At 44.8% G+C, this 14,723-nt stretch overlaps 23 non-coding genes across 23 annotated transcripts; all 23 read left to right on the top strand.

Moving 5' to 3' along the window:
* Positions 1–5,262: 5,262 nt before the first annotated feature.
* Positions 5,263–5,334, top strand: TRNAA-UGC (transfer RNA alanine (anticodon UGC)). The gene has a single exon. It is a non-coding gene; the product is annotated as a tRNA-Ala (tRNA).
* Positions 5,335–5,486: 152 nt separating this feature from the next.
* Positions 5,487–5,558, top strand: TRNAA-UGC (transfer RNA alanine (anticodon UGC)). Its single transcript has one exon. It is a non-coding gene; the product is annotated as a tRNA-Ala (tRNA).
* Positions 5,559–5,710: 152 nt separating this feature from the next.
* On the top strand, positions 5,711–5,782 carry TRNAA-UGC (transfer RNA alanine (anticodon UGC)). The gene has a single exon. It is a non-coding gene; the product is annotated as a tRNA-Ala (tRNA).
* Positions 5,783–5,934: 152 nt separating this feature from the next.
* TRNAA-UGC (transfer RNA alanine (anticodon UGC)) lies at positions 5,935–6,006 on the top strand. Its single transcript has one exon. It is a non-coding gene; the product is annotated as a tRNA-Ala (tRNA).
* Positions 6,007–6,728: 722 nt separating this feature from the next.
* Positions 6,729–6,800, top strand: TRNAA-UGC (transfer RNA alanine (anticodon UGC)). Its single transcript has one exon. It is a non-coding gene; the product is annotated as a tRNA-Ala (tRNA).
* Positions 6,801–6,952: 152 nt separating this feature from the next.
* TRNAA-UGC (transfer RNA alanine (anticodon UGC)) lies at positions 6,953–7,024 on the top strand. Its single transcript has one exon. It is a non-coding gene; the product is annotated as a tRNA-Ala (tRNA).
* A 152-nt stretch (positions 7,025–7,176) lies between these two features.
* Positions 7,177–7,248, top strand: TRNAA-UGC (transfer RNA alanine (anticodon UGC)). Its single transcript has one exon. It is a non-coding gene; the product is annotated as a tRNA-Ala (tRNA).
* A 1,195-nt stretch (positions 7,249–8,443) lies between these two features.
* Positions 8,444–8,515, top strand: TRNAA-UGC (transfer RNA alanine (anticodon UGC)). Its single transcript has one exon. It is a non-coding gene; the product is annotated as a tRNA-Ala (tRNA).
* Positions 8,516–8,667: 152 nt separating this feature from the next.
* On the top strand, positions 8,668–8,739 carry TRNAA-UGC (transfer RNA alanine (anticodon UGC)). The gene has a single exon. It is a non-coding gene; the product is annotated as a tRNA-Ala (tRNA).
* Positions 8,740–9,533: 794 nt separating this feature from the next.
* On the top strand, positions 9,534–9,606 carry TRNAA-UGC (transfer RNA alanine (anticodon UGC)). Its single transcript has one exon. It is a non-coding gene; the product is annotated as a tRNA-Ala (tRNA).
* Positions 9,607–9,757: 151 nt separating this feature from the next.
* TRNAA-UGC (transfer RNA alanine (anticodon UGC)) lies at positions 9,758–9,829 on the top strand. The gene has a single exon. It is a non-coding gene; the product is annotated as a tRNA-Ala (tRNA).
* Positions 9,830–9,981: 152 nt separating this feature from the next.
* Positions 9,982–10,053, top strand: TRNAA-UGC (transfer RNA alanine (anticodon UGC)). Its single transcript has one exon. It is a non-coding gene; the product is annotated as a tRNA-Ala (tRNA).
* Positions 10,054–10,205: 152 nt separating this feature from the next.
* On the top strand, positions 10,206–10,277 carry TRNAA-UGC (transfer RNA alanine (anticodon UGC)). The gene has a single exon. It is a non-coding gene; the product is annotated as a tRNA-Ala (tRNA).
* A 952-nt stretch (positions 10,278–11,229) lies between these two features.
* TRNAA-UGC (transfer RNA alanine (anticodon UGC)) lies at positions 11,230–11,301 on the top strand. The gene has a single exon. It is a non-coding gene; the product is annotated as a tRNA-Ala (tRNA).
* A 152-nt stretch (positions 11,302–11,453) lies between these two features.
* Positions 11,454–11,525, top strand: TRNAA-UGC (transfer RNA alanine (anticodon UGC)). The gene has a single exon. It is a non-coding gene; the product is annotated as a tRNA-Ala (tRNA).
* Positions 11,526–11,677: 152 nt separating this feature from the next.
* Positions 11,678–11,749, top strand: TRNAA-UGC (transfer RNA alanine (anticodon UGC)). The gene has a single exon. It is a non-coding gene; the product is annotated as a tRNA-Ala (tRNA).
* A 152-nt stretch (positions 11,750–11,901) lies between these two features.
* TRNAA-CGC (transfer RNA alanine (anticodon UGC)) lies at positions 11,902–11,973 on the top strand. The gene has a single exon. It is a non-coding gene; the product is annotated as a tRNA-Ala (tRNA).
* A 152-nt stretch (positions 11,974–12,125) lies between these two features.
* Positions 12,126–12,197, top strand: TRNAA-UGC (transfer RNA alanine (anticodon UGC)). Its single transcript has one exon. It is a non-coding gene; the product is annotated as a tRNA-Ala (tRNA).
* Positions 12,198–13,073: 876 nt separating this feature from the next.
* Positions 13,074–13,146, top strand: TRNAA-UGC (transfer RNA alanine (anticodon UGC)). Its single transcript has one exon. It is a non-coding gene; the product is annotated as a tRNA-Ala (tRNA).
* A 151-nt stretch (positions 13,147–13,297) lies between these two features.
* On the top strand, positions 13,298–13,369 carry TRNAA-UGC (transfer RNA alanine (anticodon UGC)). Its single transcript has one exon. It is a non-coding gene; the product is annotated as a tRNA-Ala (tRNA).
* A 152-nt stretch (positions 13,370–13,521) lies between these two features.
* Positions 13,522–13,593, top strand: TRNAA-UGC (transfer RNA alanine (anticodon UGC)). The gene has a single exon. It is a non-coding gene; the product is annotated as a tRNA-Ala (tRNA).
* A 151-nt stretch (positions 13,594–13,744) lies between these two features.
* Positions 13,745–13,816, top strand: TRNAA-UGC (transfer RNA alanine (anticodon UGC)). The gene has a single exon. It is a non-coding gene; the product is annotated as a tRNA-Ala (tRNA).
* Positions 13,817–14,536: 720 nt separating this feature from the next.
* On the top strand, positions 14,537–14,608 carry TRNAA-UGC (transfer RNA alanine (anticodon UGC)). Its single transcript has one exon. It is a non-coding gene; the product is annotated as a tRNA-Ala (tRNA).
* The last annotated feature ends 115 nt before the right edge of the window (positions 14,609–14,723 follow it).

Below are 14,723 nucleotides of genomic sequence, written 5' to 3'. Positions count from 1 at the left end.
TCGAGGTAACACGGCAAGCAGCCAAGCGGTGACAGTGAGCTAGTGCGAAAGTCATTGCGACTTGTGTTCTCGTTACATCCTTGGAACTAGCCTCAGTACTAATATGGCAAGTATACGGAAAAATACTATTAAATGTGTGTTTGAGGATAGGAATAATAGGCCTACTCCACTGGAAATTCATCGCTGGATAGGAACAGAACTCAAACTTAACAAGGACCAAATTATAGCCATTCAACTTCATAATGGGGAAAATGCAGTGTATATTAAATTAGTCTCTGTTGTACTATATGAAAACTTATTATCCCGGCATGAAGGTGTGAAAGTATTCCGTCTTTCTACTGGTCTTTCAACTAATGTGACAATTACTGCTGCGGACACCTCTACTAAGCGAGTGCGTGTATTCAACTTACCACCTGAAGTAAACAACGAACGGCTTGCCCGCGTGCTGTCAACTTACGGGCTGGTCAAGGACATTCGGGACGAGAAGTGGAGTGACCCCTACGAATTTTCTGACGTGAGTAACGGCATTCGTGTTGTTAATATTGAACTTAAGTACCCTATACCCACTCAACTACCTGTTAATGACTGTAGAATTCTCCTAACGTATGAGGGCCAAATGAAATCATGTTTTTACTGTAAGGAAACGACACATTTACAAGTAGATTGTCCGCATCGTAGAAGCCGACCGGCTTTGAACGTCCGGCAGCCGACATACAGCACTGTGTTGACTGCTTCTGACGGAACTGGCAATATAAATAACATTACTGAGGATGGTGGAGACGTTAGTTCACCACCACTTCCTAGCTTAGAAGACCTTAATACTTCACATGCAGTTCTCACAGACATAGACAACACCATGGAACCAGCCGTACAGCACATTAACACAGATGGACCAGCTTCACATACACAGGATATTGAAGAAGTAGTACTAGAACCTTCCGCTGAGGGACACACACATAACACAGTGACAGGCCAGACTGTTGAACAGGGACAAGAGGATAGCAAACTTAATGTTAATGCGGTTACCGTAGTGAAATCCTCCTCATGGGCGGAACAGATGGACGTCCTAGAAGACACTGAACCCCAGTTACATAAACTCCTTCCAGTGGACATTCATCATGAGCCTGCCAACCATATGATGCCGTCACACCAACACCAATTAGTGCCTGTAGATGTCACTAAAGACACTGAAGTCGCACCTACTAATATTGACATCGTACAGCAACTTGAGTCTACACTAACACCTGACCTGAGGACGGACTTAGTAGCCGTAGAACAACGAATATTACCTACTGGAAACCTGGATAATAAGACACCCACGCCTATAGTTCCTAAAGATTCGTTCACTCTAACAACGAAAGCTGCCAGTAAAAATAGTGCTCGAGAGGGAGCTAAACCGTATCGTACACAACCCCGCAGTACTTCCCGAAGCCGTCGCAAATCTCCAGAGGCTCGTAAATAGATTGATAATGGGACGCACTTTTGATAGGATATTGTGTACAAGGGAGTTGGTTATATTGCTGATGGTGCAGATTCTGACTCTCGCTACTGTGAACATCAATGTCATCCAAAGCCACCTTAAATTTCAAGTGTTTGAACGATTTCTTCGTTCTAATGATATTGACATTGCTTTTTTACAAGAAGTCGCACTCCCTGTGTTACCCATATCCTCATACTTCAACCAATATATAAACATTGGCAATGCTAGTAGGGGAACAGGATTCCTTACCCGACACGACCTGGAACTGGAAGATGTGCACAGTCACCCTTCAGGAAGGATCATATCTGGACACATTAATGACACTACGCTAATAAATATTTATGCACCATCAGGGAGCCACAACCGTGTTCAACGTAAGAACTTCTTTCAGAACGATATACTCCAACACCTGCATAATATGAAAGAAAAAACAATCCTCGCCGGGGACTTTAATTGTGTTCAACGAACAGAAGATTCGACGGGGCAAACTTATGCGGCCAACCCTGCCTTAAATGATCTCATAACCTCATTAAACCTGATCGATGTTGTGGATATGTTGCATGTACCCCTTCCCCACTATACCTACATCCAGTATAACTCCTCCTCCCGCCTTGACCGTATGTATGTTTCCCGAACACTCATTCACCCTAGAACTTACGAGGTGATCCCCATTAGCTTCACCAATCACCACGCAGTTGTATGTAAAATAAATTTCCCACACAAAGTATACTATATAGGGAGAGGGTACTGGAAACTGAACTGCTCACTGTTACAGGATGATCAATGCACGGAAGCTTTTCTAAGTCAATGGAACAAATGGTTACTTCAGAAATGTAAATATAGCGATAGTGCAGAATGGTGGGACCAGTTAATCAAACCGGGGATAAGAAGACTCTTCAAAAATATTGCGTATCAAAAGGCCCAAGAGAGACGCGATACAGCTGACTTCTATTACAGGGTTCTCCGACAGCTCCAGGAGAGGAATAACGCTGGCGAACGAAATTACCATGAGATTACAGATGTTAAAGATAAACTGTTGACGGTACAGCAGAGGACACTCACAAACTTAAACGTAACCCTGCAGGATCAAACGGCACTACCTGATGAGGTTGCAAGTGTCTATTATATTGCACGTACACAGCGAGAGCAACACCGCCGGTACATTCATACAATAAGATCGTCCGATGGAAGAGAGGTGACGTCACAAGAAGACATCAGAAGAGAGATTTCCTCATTTTATCAACAATTCTATGCCAGGGAATCTATCGATGTACACGAAGTCAATACTTTGCTTCAGTCCTGCGATGCCCACCTTACTCCAGCAAGTAAAGAACTGCTTGGCATGGACATTACTGATGATGAAATTAAAGCCGTCATAAAAAATCTTCCGACCAATCGCTCTCCAGGAATCGACGGGGTCCCTTATGAATTTTATAAACAGTACTGGTTTATTATTGGCAAAGAATTTTGTGACGTTATCCGCACTATCTTCAGACGTCGTTCCCTATGTAAAACCCACTATGAAGGTATCATAGTTCTCATCCCCAAAAAGAAAGGAACCCTTCAGGTGGAGGACTTCAGGCCTATTACTCTACTATGCAGTGATTATAAAATACTAACCAGAGTGTTATCCCGTCGTATGAAGACAGTCCTCATAGATGTAATTGGACCCGAACAGTGTTGCAGCATTCCCGGACGTACAATTTTGACCAATTTAAGAACACTACGTGATATCCATCTGAAAATGGCCTCTCAGCCGAGTGACCACCTCAGTCTCCTGAATATAGATCTTGATAAAGCATTTGATCGTATTAGCCATCAGTACCTCTACATCGTTTTAAAGCACTTCCAATTCCCTGACACAGTGATCGATTACATTCGAATGATAAACTGCCACTCTATATCTCGAATTCTTGTTAACGGATTCCTCTCGACGCCCATACCGATAGAAAGGTCAGTAAGACAGGGATGCCCCCTCTCCATGTTACTCTTCGTCATAGGCCTGGAACCATTTATTAGGACACTTCAACCAAAGTTACAAGGATACAGAGTGAATATACATAACTTTTCAATGTGTGTTTACGCAGATGACATATCGATATTAGTCAGAGGTGAACAGGACATACAACATATCTCTCAAGCTCTCAGCACATACAGCGCCGGTTCAGGGGCGAAAGCCAACCCAAGGAAACCTACTTTACTGACCTTAAACGATGGGCCCGACATCGTACAGAAGGACTGGTTTAACATTGTTGATGAAGTGAAGATCCTTGGTATTAAATGGACAAAGACTGTGATAGGTACTTTAGAAACCAACTGGGCTACTGTTATTGCTAATGTTAGGGGTGTGCTGATGAACTTTCGTACACGAAATTTGAATATAACTCAACGGATTGTGGTGACAAACATCTATGCTCTCTCAAAGGTTTGGTACTTAGCTCAAGTGTTCCCGCTACCCAACAACTTTGAAAGCCAGCTCTCAAAATATATTGGCTGGTTCATCTGGCAAGGCTATTTATTTAGAGTACAACGGGAACAGCTGTATCTCCCATGTAAACTTGGTGGATTAGGACTCATCGCACACGGAACGAAATGCCAAGCTCTACTTCTTAAAAATGATATTTCTATATTATTACAATCGGACAATTTCTCGAAGGCACTGTACAAAGACACTTGGAGCCCAGATAACTGTGACTCTCGTTCCTTGCCGAAAATTTTTAGAGATCACCAACTGAAACTCCAAAAGTTCGTCAGTGAACTCCCGTCTGGAACGAATGCTACTACCAAGACCATCTACACTATGTTACGACGAGCTGTGCACTTCACCCCGCGGATTGAGTCCACGGCACTCTACACCCACTGGTCAACGGTGTGGGCCAACTTTAGCCGTATGAAACTCTCGTCACACGCACGTTCCCAAATATTCCTTTTCCTAAACAATCTGGTACCAACAGCACAACGTCGCTACCAAATACATCTGGAACAATCACCTTGGTGTACGGTGTGTGGTCAGATGGACACAGTGATACATCGCTTGACAACATGCACACATGCCGTGCGCACATGGAGCTGGTGTAAACGACAGGTGTGTCGCCTCATGAACCTTCCTCTTGGAGACATCGATGACAGGAAACTGATTCGCCTGTCTGTAACGGCCTTTCCTCAGATTAAACAGCAAGCGATTGTATGGATCCTAGGTCACTACATTACATACATGTTGGACAGTGTTGATAGTGTCATACTACCGGCTCTCTTGTACCACCTAAGGAAAGAGAGATGGAAACTGAGTGAAAGTGGACAGCTAGAAGATCGATATGGCCATTACTTGAACTGTCTTGATATATAACGTGTCTTTGTGTTTTTACGTTTTAGTTTTGAATGAACACCTCGAGGGTATCAGTGAATTTTTTTTCTTTTTTTTTTAATACCAGACAGTGCATGAACAAATGAACTATTTCAACACTATTTCACCAATACCTGGCAAGTGTCGATTTATTTTATGTGTGAATGTAAATATTGAAGTATAGAATAAATAAAAAAAATTTTGCTGAAAAAAAAAAAAAAAAAAAAAAGTGGTAGAGCGTTCGCTTTGCACGTGAAATGCCCCGGGTTCGATCCGCGGCATCTCCAAAAGGTTTGACGATGCATGGTACATTTTACCACATCATTACGCAAAACTCCTGTAGCACATAATAAGAAGGGTTGTAATGTCGCGACCTTATTGAAGTACATGTAGGGAAGTTCAGTTAAGAACGGTTACAATCGATAACTGAGTAGTGTGTGGGGATGTAGCTGAGTGGTAGAGCGTTCGCTTTGCATGTGAAAGGCCCCAGGTTCGATCCCCGGCATCTCCAAAAGGTGTGACATTGCATGGTACATTTTACCACATCATTACGCAAAACTCCTGTAGCACATAATAAGAAGGGTTGTAATGTCGCGACCTTATTGAAGTATATGTAAGGAAGTTCAGTTAAGAACGGTCGCAATCGATAATTGAGCAGTGTGTGGGGATGTAGCTCAGTGGTAGAGCGTTCGCTTTGCATGTGAAAGGCCCCGGGTTCGATCCCCGGCATCTCCAAAAGGATTGACGATGCATGGTACATTTTACCACATCATTACGCAAAACTCCTGTAGCACATATTAAGAAGGGTTGTAATGTCGCGACCTTATTGAAGTATATGTAAGGAAGTTCAGTTAAGAACGGTCGCAATCGATAACTGAGCAGTGTGTGGGGATGTAGCTCAGTGGTAGAGCGTTCGCTTTGCATGTGAAAGGCCCCGGGTTCGATCCCCGGCATCTCCAAAAGGTTGTACGATGCATGGTACATTTTACCACATCATTACGCAAAACTCCTGTAGCACATAATGAGAAGGGTTGTAATGTCGCGACCATATTGAAGTAGATGTAAGGAAGTTCAATTAAGAACGGTTACAATCGATAACTGAGTAGTGTGCGGGGATGTAGCTCAGTGGTAGAGCGTTAGCTTTGCATGTGAAAGGCCCAGGGTTCGATCCCCGGCATCTCTAAAAGGTGTGACATTACATGGTACATTTTACCACAAGTATACCCTAAACTCCGGTGGCACTAAATAAGAAGGGTTGTAATTTCGCGACCTTATTGAAGTATATGTAAGGACGTTCAGTTAACCCTCCACTGCATGAATTATTTTTTGTTTCCGTTTGGTGAAGAAATTTCAAGCTTTAATGTTCAGTGTGGTAATGTGGTTTAGATATACCAGCAAATCTTAACTGGGCCTGCAGGGCTGTTTTTATTTTAACACTCGTATGTGATGTGGATTGCCATATTGGAATATATATACGGTTTTCCACGATTTTACGGTAAGCTTTGAACATTCAAAGACCGAACATTACTGCCTACTGGCCATGGTACGTATTGCAGTGCGCAAGTAGACTTGCACGACCGCAGGTCGGTAATGTCTTTGAGGTTGAGCCAGAGGTACTCCTGAAGCCTGTGGTAATATGAGGGGGAGGGCCCACGTAAAATAAACTGTGGTTGGTTCGCGTGGATGTTGACGGCGTGGAAGGAGTACCTTTGGCTGTAGGGCTGTTTTTTCTTATGTTATGTGTAAAAAAAAAAAAAAAACTAGACATCACTGGGATATGTGTTTAATTGACTGTACAGTTGAAGGTTTGCCGATAAACCACAGATGAAAATTTATTTGTTGCCAAATGGCAACAGTATGCAGTAGAGGATTAAGAACGGTTGCATCGATTACATAGAAGTGTGTGGGGATGTAGCTCAGTGGTAGAGCGTTCGCTTTGCATGCAAAAGGCCCCGGGTTCGATCCCCGGCATCTCCAAAAGGTTTGACGATGCATGGTACATTTTACCACATCATTACGCAAAACTCCTGTAGCACATAAAAAGAAGGGTTGTAATGTCGCGACCTTATTGAAGTATATGTAAGGAAGTTCAGTTAAGAACGGTCGCAATCGATATCTGAGCAGTGTGTGGGGATGTAGCTCAGTGGTAGAGCATTCGCTTTGCATGTGAAAGGCCCCGGGTTCGGTCCCCGGCATCTCCAATAGATTTGACGTTGCACGGTACATTTTACCACATCATTACGCAAAACTCCCGTAGCACATAATAAGAAGGGTTGTAATGTCGCGACCTTATTGAAGTACATGTAAGGAAGTTCAGTTAAGAACGGATGCAGTCGATAACTCAGTAGTGTGAGGGGATGTAGCTCAGTGGTAGAGCGTTCGCTTTGCATGTGAAAGGCCCCGGGTTCGATCACCGGCATCTCCAAAAGGTGTGACCACGCATGGTACATTTTACCACAACTCTACCCTAAACTCCGGTGGCACATAATAAGAAGTGTTGTAATGTCGCGACCTTATTGAAGTGTATGTAAGGACGTTCAGTTAACCCTCCACTGCATGAATTATTTTTTGTTTCCGTTTGGTGAAGAAATTTCAAGCTTTAATGTTCAGTGTGGTAATGTGGTCTAGATATACCAGCAATTCTTAACTGGGCCTGCAGGGCTGTTTTGTTTTAACACTCGTATGTGATGTGGACTGGCCGCCTCTGTGGTGTAGTGGTTAGCGTGATTAGCTGCCACCCCCGGAGGTCCGGGTTCGATTCCCGGCTCTGCCACGAAATTTGAAAACTGGTACGAGGGCTGGAACGGGGTCCACTCAGCCTCGGGAGGTCAACTGAGTAGAGGTGGGTTCGATTCCCACCACAGCCATCCTGGAAGTGGTTTTCCGTGGTTTCCCACTTCTCCTCCAGGCGAATGCCGGGATGGTACCTAACATAAGGCCACGGCCGCTTCCTTCCCTCTTCCTTGCCTATCCCTTCCAATCTTCCCATCCCTCCACAAGGCCCCTGTTCAGCATAGCAGGCGAGGCCGCCTGGGCGAGGTACTGGTCATCCTCCCCAGTTGTATCCCCCGACCAAGAGTCTGAAGCTCCAGGACACTGCCCTTGAGGCGGTAGAGGTGGGATCCCTCGCTCAGTCCGAGGGAAAAACCGACCCTGGGGGGTAAACAGATGATGATGATGATGATGATTAATATGAAGGGGAGGGCCCAAGTAAAATAAACGGAGGTTGGTTCGCGTGGATGTTGACGGGGTGGAAGGTGTACCTTTGGCTGTAGGGCTGTTTTGTCTTATGTTATGTAAAAAAAAACAAGACGTCACTGGGATATGTGTTTAATTGACTGTACAGTTGAAGGTGTGCCGATAAACCACAGATGAAAATTTATTTGTTGCCTATTGGCAACAGTAGCTCAGTGGTAGAGCGATCGCTTTGCATGCAAAAGGCTCCGGGTTCGATCCCAGGCATCTTAAAAAGCTTTGACGATGCATGGTACATTTTAAAACATCATTACGCAAAACTCCTGTAGCACATAAAAAGAAGGGTTGTAATGTCGCGACCTTATTGAAGTATATGTAAGGAAGTTCAGTTAAGAACGGTCGCAATCGATAACTGAGCAGTGTGTGGGGATGTAGCTCAGTGGTAGAGCGTTCGCTTTGCATGTGAAAGGCCCCGGGTTCGATCCCCGGCATCTGCAAAAGATTTGACGTTGCACGGTACATTTTACCACATAATTACGCAAAATTCCCGTAGCACATAATAAGAAGGGTTGTAATGTCGCGACGTTATTGAAGTACATGTAAGGAAGTTCAGTTAAGAACGGTTGCAATCGAAAACTCATTAGTGTGAGGGGATGTAGCTCAGTGGTAGAGCGTTCGCTTTGCATGTGAAAGGCCCCGGGTTCGATCCCCGGCATCTCCAAAAGGTGTGAACTTGCATGGTACATTTTACCACAACTCTACCCTATACTCCGGTGGCACATAATAAGAAGTGTTGTAATGTCGCGACCTTATTGAAGTATATGTAAGGACGTTCAGTTAACCCTCCACTGCATAAATTATTTTTTGTGTCCGTTTACCCTCCAGGTTCGGCTTTTCCCTCGGACTCAGCGAGGGATCCCACCTCTACCGCCTCAAGGGCAGTGTCCTGGAGCTGCAGACTCTTGGTCGGGGGATACAACTGGGGAGGATGACCAGTACCTCGCCCAGGCGGCCTCACCTGCTATGCTGAACAGGGGCCTTGTGGAGGGATGGGAAGATTGGAAGGGATAGACAAGGAAGAGGGAAGGAAGCGGCCGTGGCCTTATGTTAGGTACCATCCCGGCATTCGCCTGGAGGAGAAGTGGGAAACCACGGAAAACCACTTCCAGGATGGCTGAGGTGGGAATCGAACCCACCTCTACTCAGTTGACCTCCCGAGGCTGAGTGGACCCCGTTCCAGCCCTCATACCACTTTTCAAATTTCGTGGCAGAGCCGGGAATCGAACCCGGGCCTCTGGTGGTGGCAGCTAATCACGCTAACCACTACACCACAGAGGCGGACTGTTTTGTCTTAAGTTATGTAAAAAAATCAAGAAGTCACTGGGATATGTGTTTAATTGACTGTACAGTTGAAGGTGTGCCGATAAACCACAGATGAAAATTTATTTGTTGCCTATTGGCAACAGTATGCAGTAGAAGATTAAGAACGGTTGCAAACGATTACATAGAAGTGTGTGGGGTTGTAGCTCAGTGGTAGAGCGTTCGCTTTGCATGCAAAAGGCTCCGGGTTCGATCCCAGGCATCTTAAAAAGCTTTGAAGATGCATGGTACATTTTAAAACATCATTACGCAAAACTCCTGTAGCACACAATAAGAAGGGTTGTAATGTCGCGACCTTATTGAAGTATATGTAAGGAAGTTCAGTTAGAACGGTCTCAATCGATAACTGAGCAGTGTGTGGGGATGTAGCTCAGTGGTAGAGCGTTCGCTTTGCATGTGAAAGGCCCCGGGTTCGATCCCCGGCATCTCCAAAAGGTTTGACGATGCATGGTACATTTTACCACATCATTACGCAAATCTCCTGTAGCACATTATAGGAAGGGTTGTAATGTCGCGACCTAATTGAAGTACATGTAAGGAAGTTCAGTTAAGGACGGTCTCAATCGATAACTGAGCAGTGTGTGGGGATGTAGCTCAGTGGTAGAGCGTTCGCTTTGCATGTGAAAGGCCCCGGGTTCGATCTCCGGCATCTCCAAAAGGTTTGACGATGCATGGTACATTTTACCACATCATTACGCAAATCTCCTGTAGCACATAATAGGAAGGGTTGTAATGTCGCGACCTGGTTGAAGTACATGTAAGGAAGTTCAGTTAAGGACGGTCGCAATCGATAAGTAAGCAGTGTGTGGGGATGTAGCTCAGTGGTAGAGCGTTCGCTTTGCATGTGAAAGGCCCCGGGTTCGATCCCCGCCATCTCCTAAAGGTGTGACATTGCATGGTACATTTTACCACAACTATACCCTAAACTCCGGTGGCACATAATAAGAAGGGTTGTAATGTCGCGACCTTATTGAAGTATATGTAAGGACGATCAGTTAACCTTCCACTGCATGAATTATTTTTTGTTTGCGTTTGGTGAACAAATTTCAAGCTTTAATGTTCAGTGTGGTAATGTGGTTTAGATATACCAGCAATTCTTAACTGGGCCTGCAGGGCTGTTTTTATTTTAACACTCGTATGTGATGTGGATTGCCATATTGGAATTTATATACGGTTTTCCACGATTTTACGGTAAGCTTTGAACATTCAAAGACCGAACATTACTGCCTACTGGCCTTGGGTACGTATTGCAGGGCGCAAGTATACTTGGACGACTGCAGGTCGGTAATGTCTTTGAGGTTGAGCCAGAGGTACTCCTGAAGCCTGTGGTAATATGAGGGGGAGGGCCCACGTAAAATAAACTGTGGTTGGTTCGCGTGGATGTTGACGGCGTGGAAGGAGTACCTTTGGCTGTAGGGCTGTTTTGTCTTATGTTATGTGTAAAAAAAAAAAAAAAAAAAACTAGACATCACTGGGATATGTGTTTAATTGACTGCACAGTTGAAGGTGTGCCGATAAACCACACATGAAAATTTATTTGTTGCCAAATGGCAACAGTATGCAGTAGAGGATTGGGAACGGTTGTAATCGATTACATAGAAGTGTGTGGGGATGTAGCTGAGTAGTAGAGCGCTCGCTTTGCATGCAAAAGGCCCCGGGTTCGATACCAGGCATCTCCTAAAGGTTTGTCGATGCATGGTACATTTTACCACATCATTAGGCAAAACTCCTGTAGCACATAATAAGAAGGGTTGTAATGTCGCGACCTTATTGAAGTATATGTAAGGAAGTTCAGTTAAGAACGGTCGCAATCGATAACTGAGCAGTGTGTGGGGATGTAGCTCAGTGGTAGAGCGTTCGCTTTGCATGTGAAAGGCCCCGGGTTCGATCCCCGGCATCTCCAAAAGTTTTGACGTTGCACGGTACATTTTACCACATCATTACGCAAAACTCCCGTAGCACATAAAAAGAAGGTTTGTAATGTCACGACCTTATTGAAGTACATGTAAGGAAGTTCATTTAAGAACTGTTGCAATCGATCACTCAGTAGTGTGAGGGGATGTAGCTCAGTGGTAGAGCGTTCGCTTTGCATGTGAAAGGCCACGGGTTCGATCCCCGGCATCTCCAAAAGGTGTGACGATGCATGGTACATTTTACCACATCATTACGCAAAACTCCTGTAGCACATAATAAGTAGGGTTGTAATGTCGCGACCTTATTGAAGTATATGTAAGGAAGTTCAGCTAAGAACGGTCGCTATCTATAACTGAGCAGTGTGTGGGGATGTAGCTCAGTGGTAGAGCGTTCGCTTTGCATGTGAAAGGCCCCGGGTTCGATCCCCGGCATATCCAAAAGGATTGACGATGCATGGTACATTTTACCACATCATTACGCAAAACTCCTGTAGCACATAATAAGAAGGGTTGTAATGTCGCGACCTTATTGAAGTATATGTAAGGAAGTTCAGTTAAGAACGGTCGCAATCGATAACTGAGCAGTGTGTGGGGATGTAGCTCAGTGGTAGCGCGTTCGCTTCGCATGTGAAAGGCCCCGGGTTCGATCCCCGGCATCTCCAAAAGGTTTGACGATGCATGGTACATTTTACCACATCATTACGCAAAACTCCTGTAGCACATAATAAGAACGGTTGTAATGTCGCGACCTTATTGAAGTACATGTAAGGAAGTTCAGTTAAGAACGGTTACAATCGATAACTGAGTAGTGTGTGGGGATGTAGCTCAGTGGTAGAGCGTTCGCTTTGCATGTGAAAGGCCCCGGGTTCGATCCCCGGCATGTCCAAAAGGTGTGACATTGCATGGTACATTTTACCACAACTATACCCTAAACTCCGGTGGCACATAATAAGAAGGGTTGTAATTTCGCGACCTTATTGAAGTATATGTAAGGACGTTCAGTTAACCCTCCACTGCATGAATTATTTTTTGTTTCCGTTTGGTGAAGAAAATTTCAAGCTTTAATGTTCAGTGTGGTAATGTGGTTTAGATATACCATCATCATCATCATCATCATCTGTTTACCCTCCAGGTTCGGCTTTTCCCTCGGACTCAGCGAGGGATCCCACCTCTACCGCCTCAAGGGCAGTGTCCTGGAGCTTCAGACTCTTGGTCGGGGGATACAACTGGGGAGGATGACCAGTACCTCGCCCAGGCGGCCTCACCTGCTATGCTGAACAGGGGCCTTGTGGAGGGATGGGAAGATTGGAAGGGATAGGCAAGGAAGACCGAAGGAAGCGGCCGTGGCCTTATGTTAGGTACCATCCCGGCATTCGCCTGGAGGAGAAGTGGGAAGCCACGGAAAACCACTTCCAGGATGGCTGAGGTGGGAATCGAACCCACCTCTACTCAGTTGACCTCCCGAGGCTGAGTGGACCCCTTTACAGCCCTCATACCACTTTTCAAATTTCGTGGCAGATCCGGGAATCGAACCCGGGCCTCTAGTGGTGGCAGCTAATCACGCTAACCACTACACCACAGAGGCGGACTGTTTTGTCTTATGTTATGTAAAAAAAACAAGAAGTCACTGGGATATGTGTTTAATTGACTGTACAGTTGAAGGTGTGCCGATAAACCACAGATGAAAATTTATTTGTTGCCTATTGGCAACAGTATGCAGTAGAAGATTAAGAACGGTTGCAAACGATTACATAGAAGTGTGTGGGGTTGTAGCTCAGTGGTAGAGCGTTCGCTTTGCATGCAAAAGGCTCCGGGTTCGATCCCAGGCATCTTAAAAAGCTTTGACGATGCATGGTACATTTTAAAACATCATTACGCAAAACTCCTGTAGCACACAATAAGAAGGGTTGTAATGTCGCGACCTTATTGAAGTATATGTAAGGAAGTTCAGTTAGAACGGTCTCAATCGATAACTGAACAGTGTGTGGGGATGTAGCTCAGTGGTAGAGCGTTCGCTTTGCATGTGAAAGGCACCGGGTGCGATCCCCGGCATCTCCAAAAGGTTTGACGATGCATGGTACATTTTACCACATCATTACGCAAAACTCCTGTAGCACATAGTAAGAAGGGTTGTAATGTCGCGACCTTATTGAAGTACATGTAAGGAAGTTCAGTTAAGAACGGTTACAATCGATAACTGAGTAGTGTGTGGGGATGTAGCTCAGTGGTAGAGCGTTCGCTTTGCATGTGAAAGGCCCCGGGTTCGATCCCCGGCATCTCCAAAGGTGTGACATTGCATGGTACATTTTACCACATCATTACGCAAAACTCCTGTAGCACATAATAAGAAGGGTTGTAATGTCGCGACCTTATTGAAGTACATGTAAGGAAGTTCAGTTAAGAACGGTTACAATCGATAACTGAGTAGTGTGTGGGGATGTAGCTCAGTGGTAGAGCGTTCGCTTTGCAAGTGAAAGGCCCCGGGTTCGATCCCCGGCATCTCCAAAAGGTGTGACATTGCATGGTACATTTTACCACAACTATACCCTAAACTCCGGTGGCACATAATAAGAAGGGTTGTAATGTCGCGACCTTATTGAAGTATATGTAAGGACGTTCAGTTAACCCTCCACTGCATGAATTATTTTTTGTTTCCGTTTGGTGAAGAAATTTCAAGCTTTAATGTTCAGGGTGGTAATGTGGTTTAGATATACCAGCAATTCTTAACTGGGCCTGCAAGGCTGTTTTTATTTTAACACTCGTATGTGATGTGGATTGCCATATTGGAATATATATACGGTTTTCCACGATTTTACGGTAAGCTTTGAACATTCAAAGACCGAACATTACTGCCTACTGGCCTTGGGTACGTATTGCAGGGCGCAAGTATACTTGGACGACTGCAGGTCGGTAATGTCTTTGAGGTTGAGCCAGAGGTACTCCTGAAGCCTGTGGTAATATGAGGGGGAGGGCCCACGTAAATAAACTGTGGTTGGTTCGCGTGGATGTTGACGGCGTGGAAGGAGTACCTTTGGCTGTAGGGCTGTTTTTTCTTATGTTATGTGTAAAAAAAAAAAAACTAGACATCACTGGGATATGTGTTTAATTGACTGTACAGTTGAAGGTGTGCCGATAAACCACAGATGAAAATTTATTTGTTGCCAAATGGCAACAGTATGCAGTAGAGGATTGAGAACGGTTGTAATCGATTACGTAGAAGTGTGTGGGGATGTAGCTGAGTAGTAGAGCGCTCGCTTTGCATGCGATAGGCCCCGGGTTCGATCCCCGGCATCTCCTAAAGTTTTGCCGATGCATGGTACATTTTACCACATCATTAGGCAAAACTCCCGTAGCACATAATAAGAAGGGTTGTAATGTCACGACCTTATTGAAGTATATGTAAGGAAGTTCA

The sequence above is a fragment of the Anabrus simplex genome, chromosome 2, assembly GCF_040414725.1.
Source record: "Anabrus simplex isolate iqAnaSimp1 chromosome 2, ASM4041472v1, whole genome shotgun sequence".
Classification (NCBI taxonomy): domain Eukaryota; kingdom Metazoa; phylum Arthropoda; class Insecta; order Orthoptera; family Tettigoniidae; genus Anabrus; species Anabrus simplex.
The sequence above is the reverse complement of the archived record's forward strand: the minus strand, read 5'-3'. Positions and strand labels throughout refer to the sequence as shown.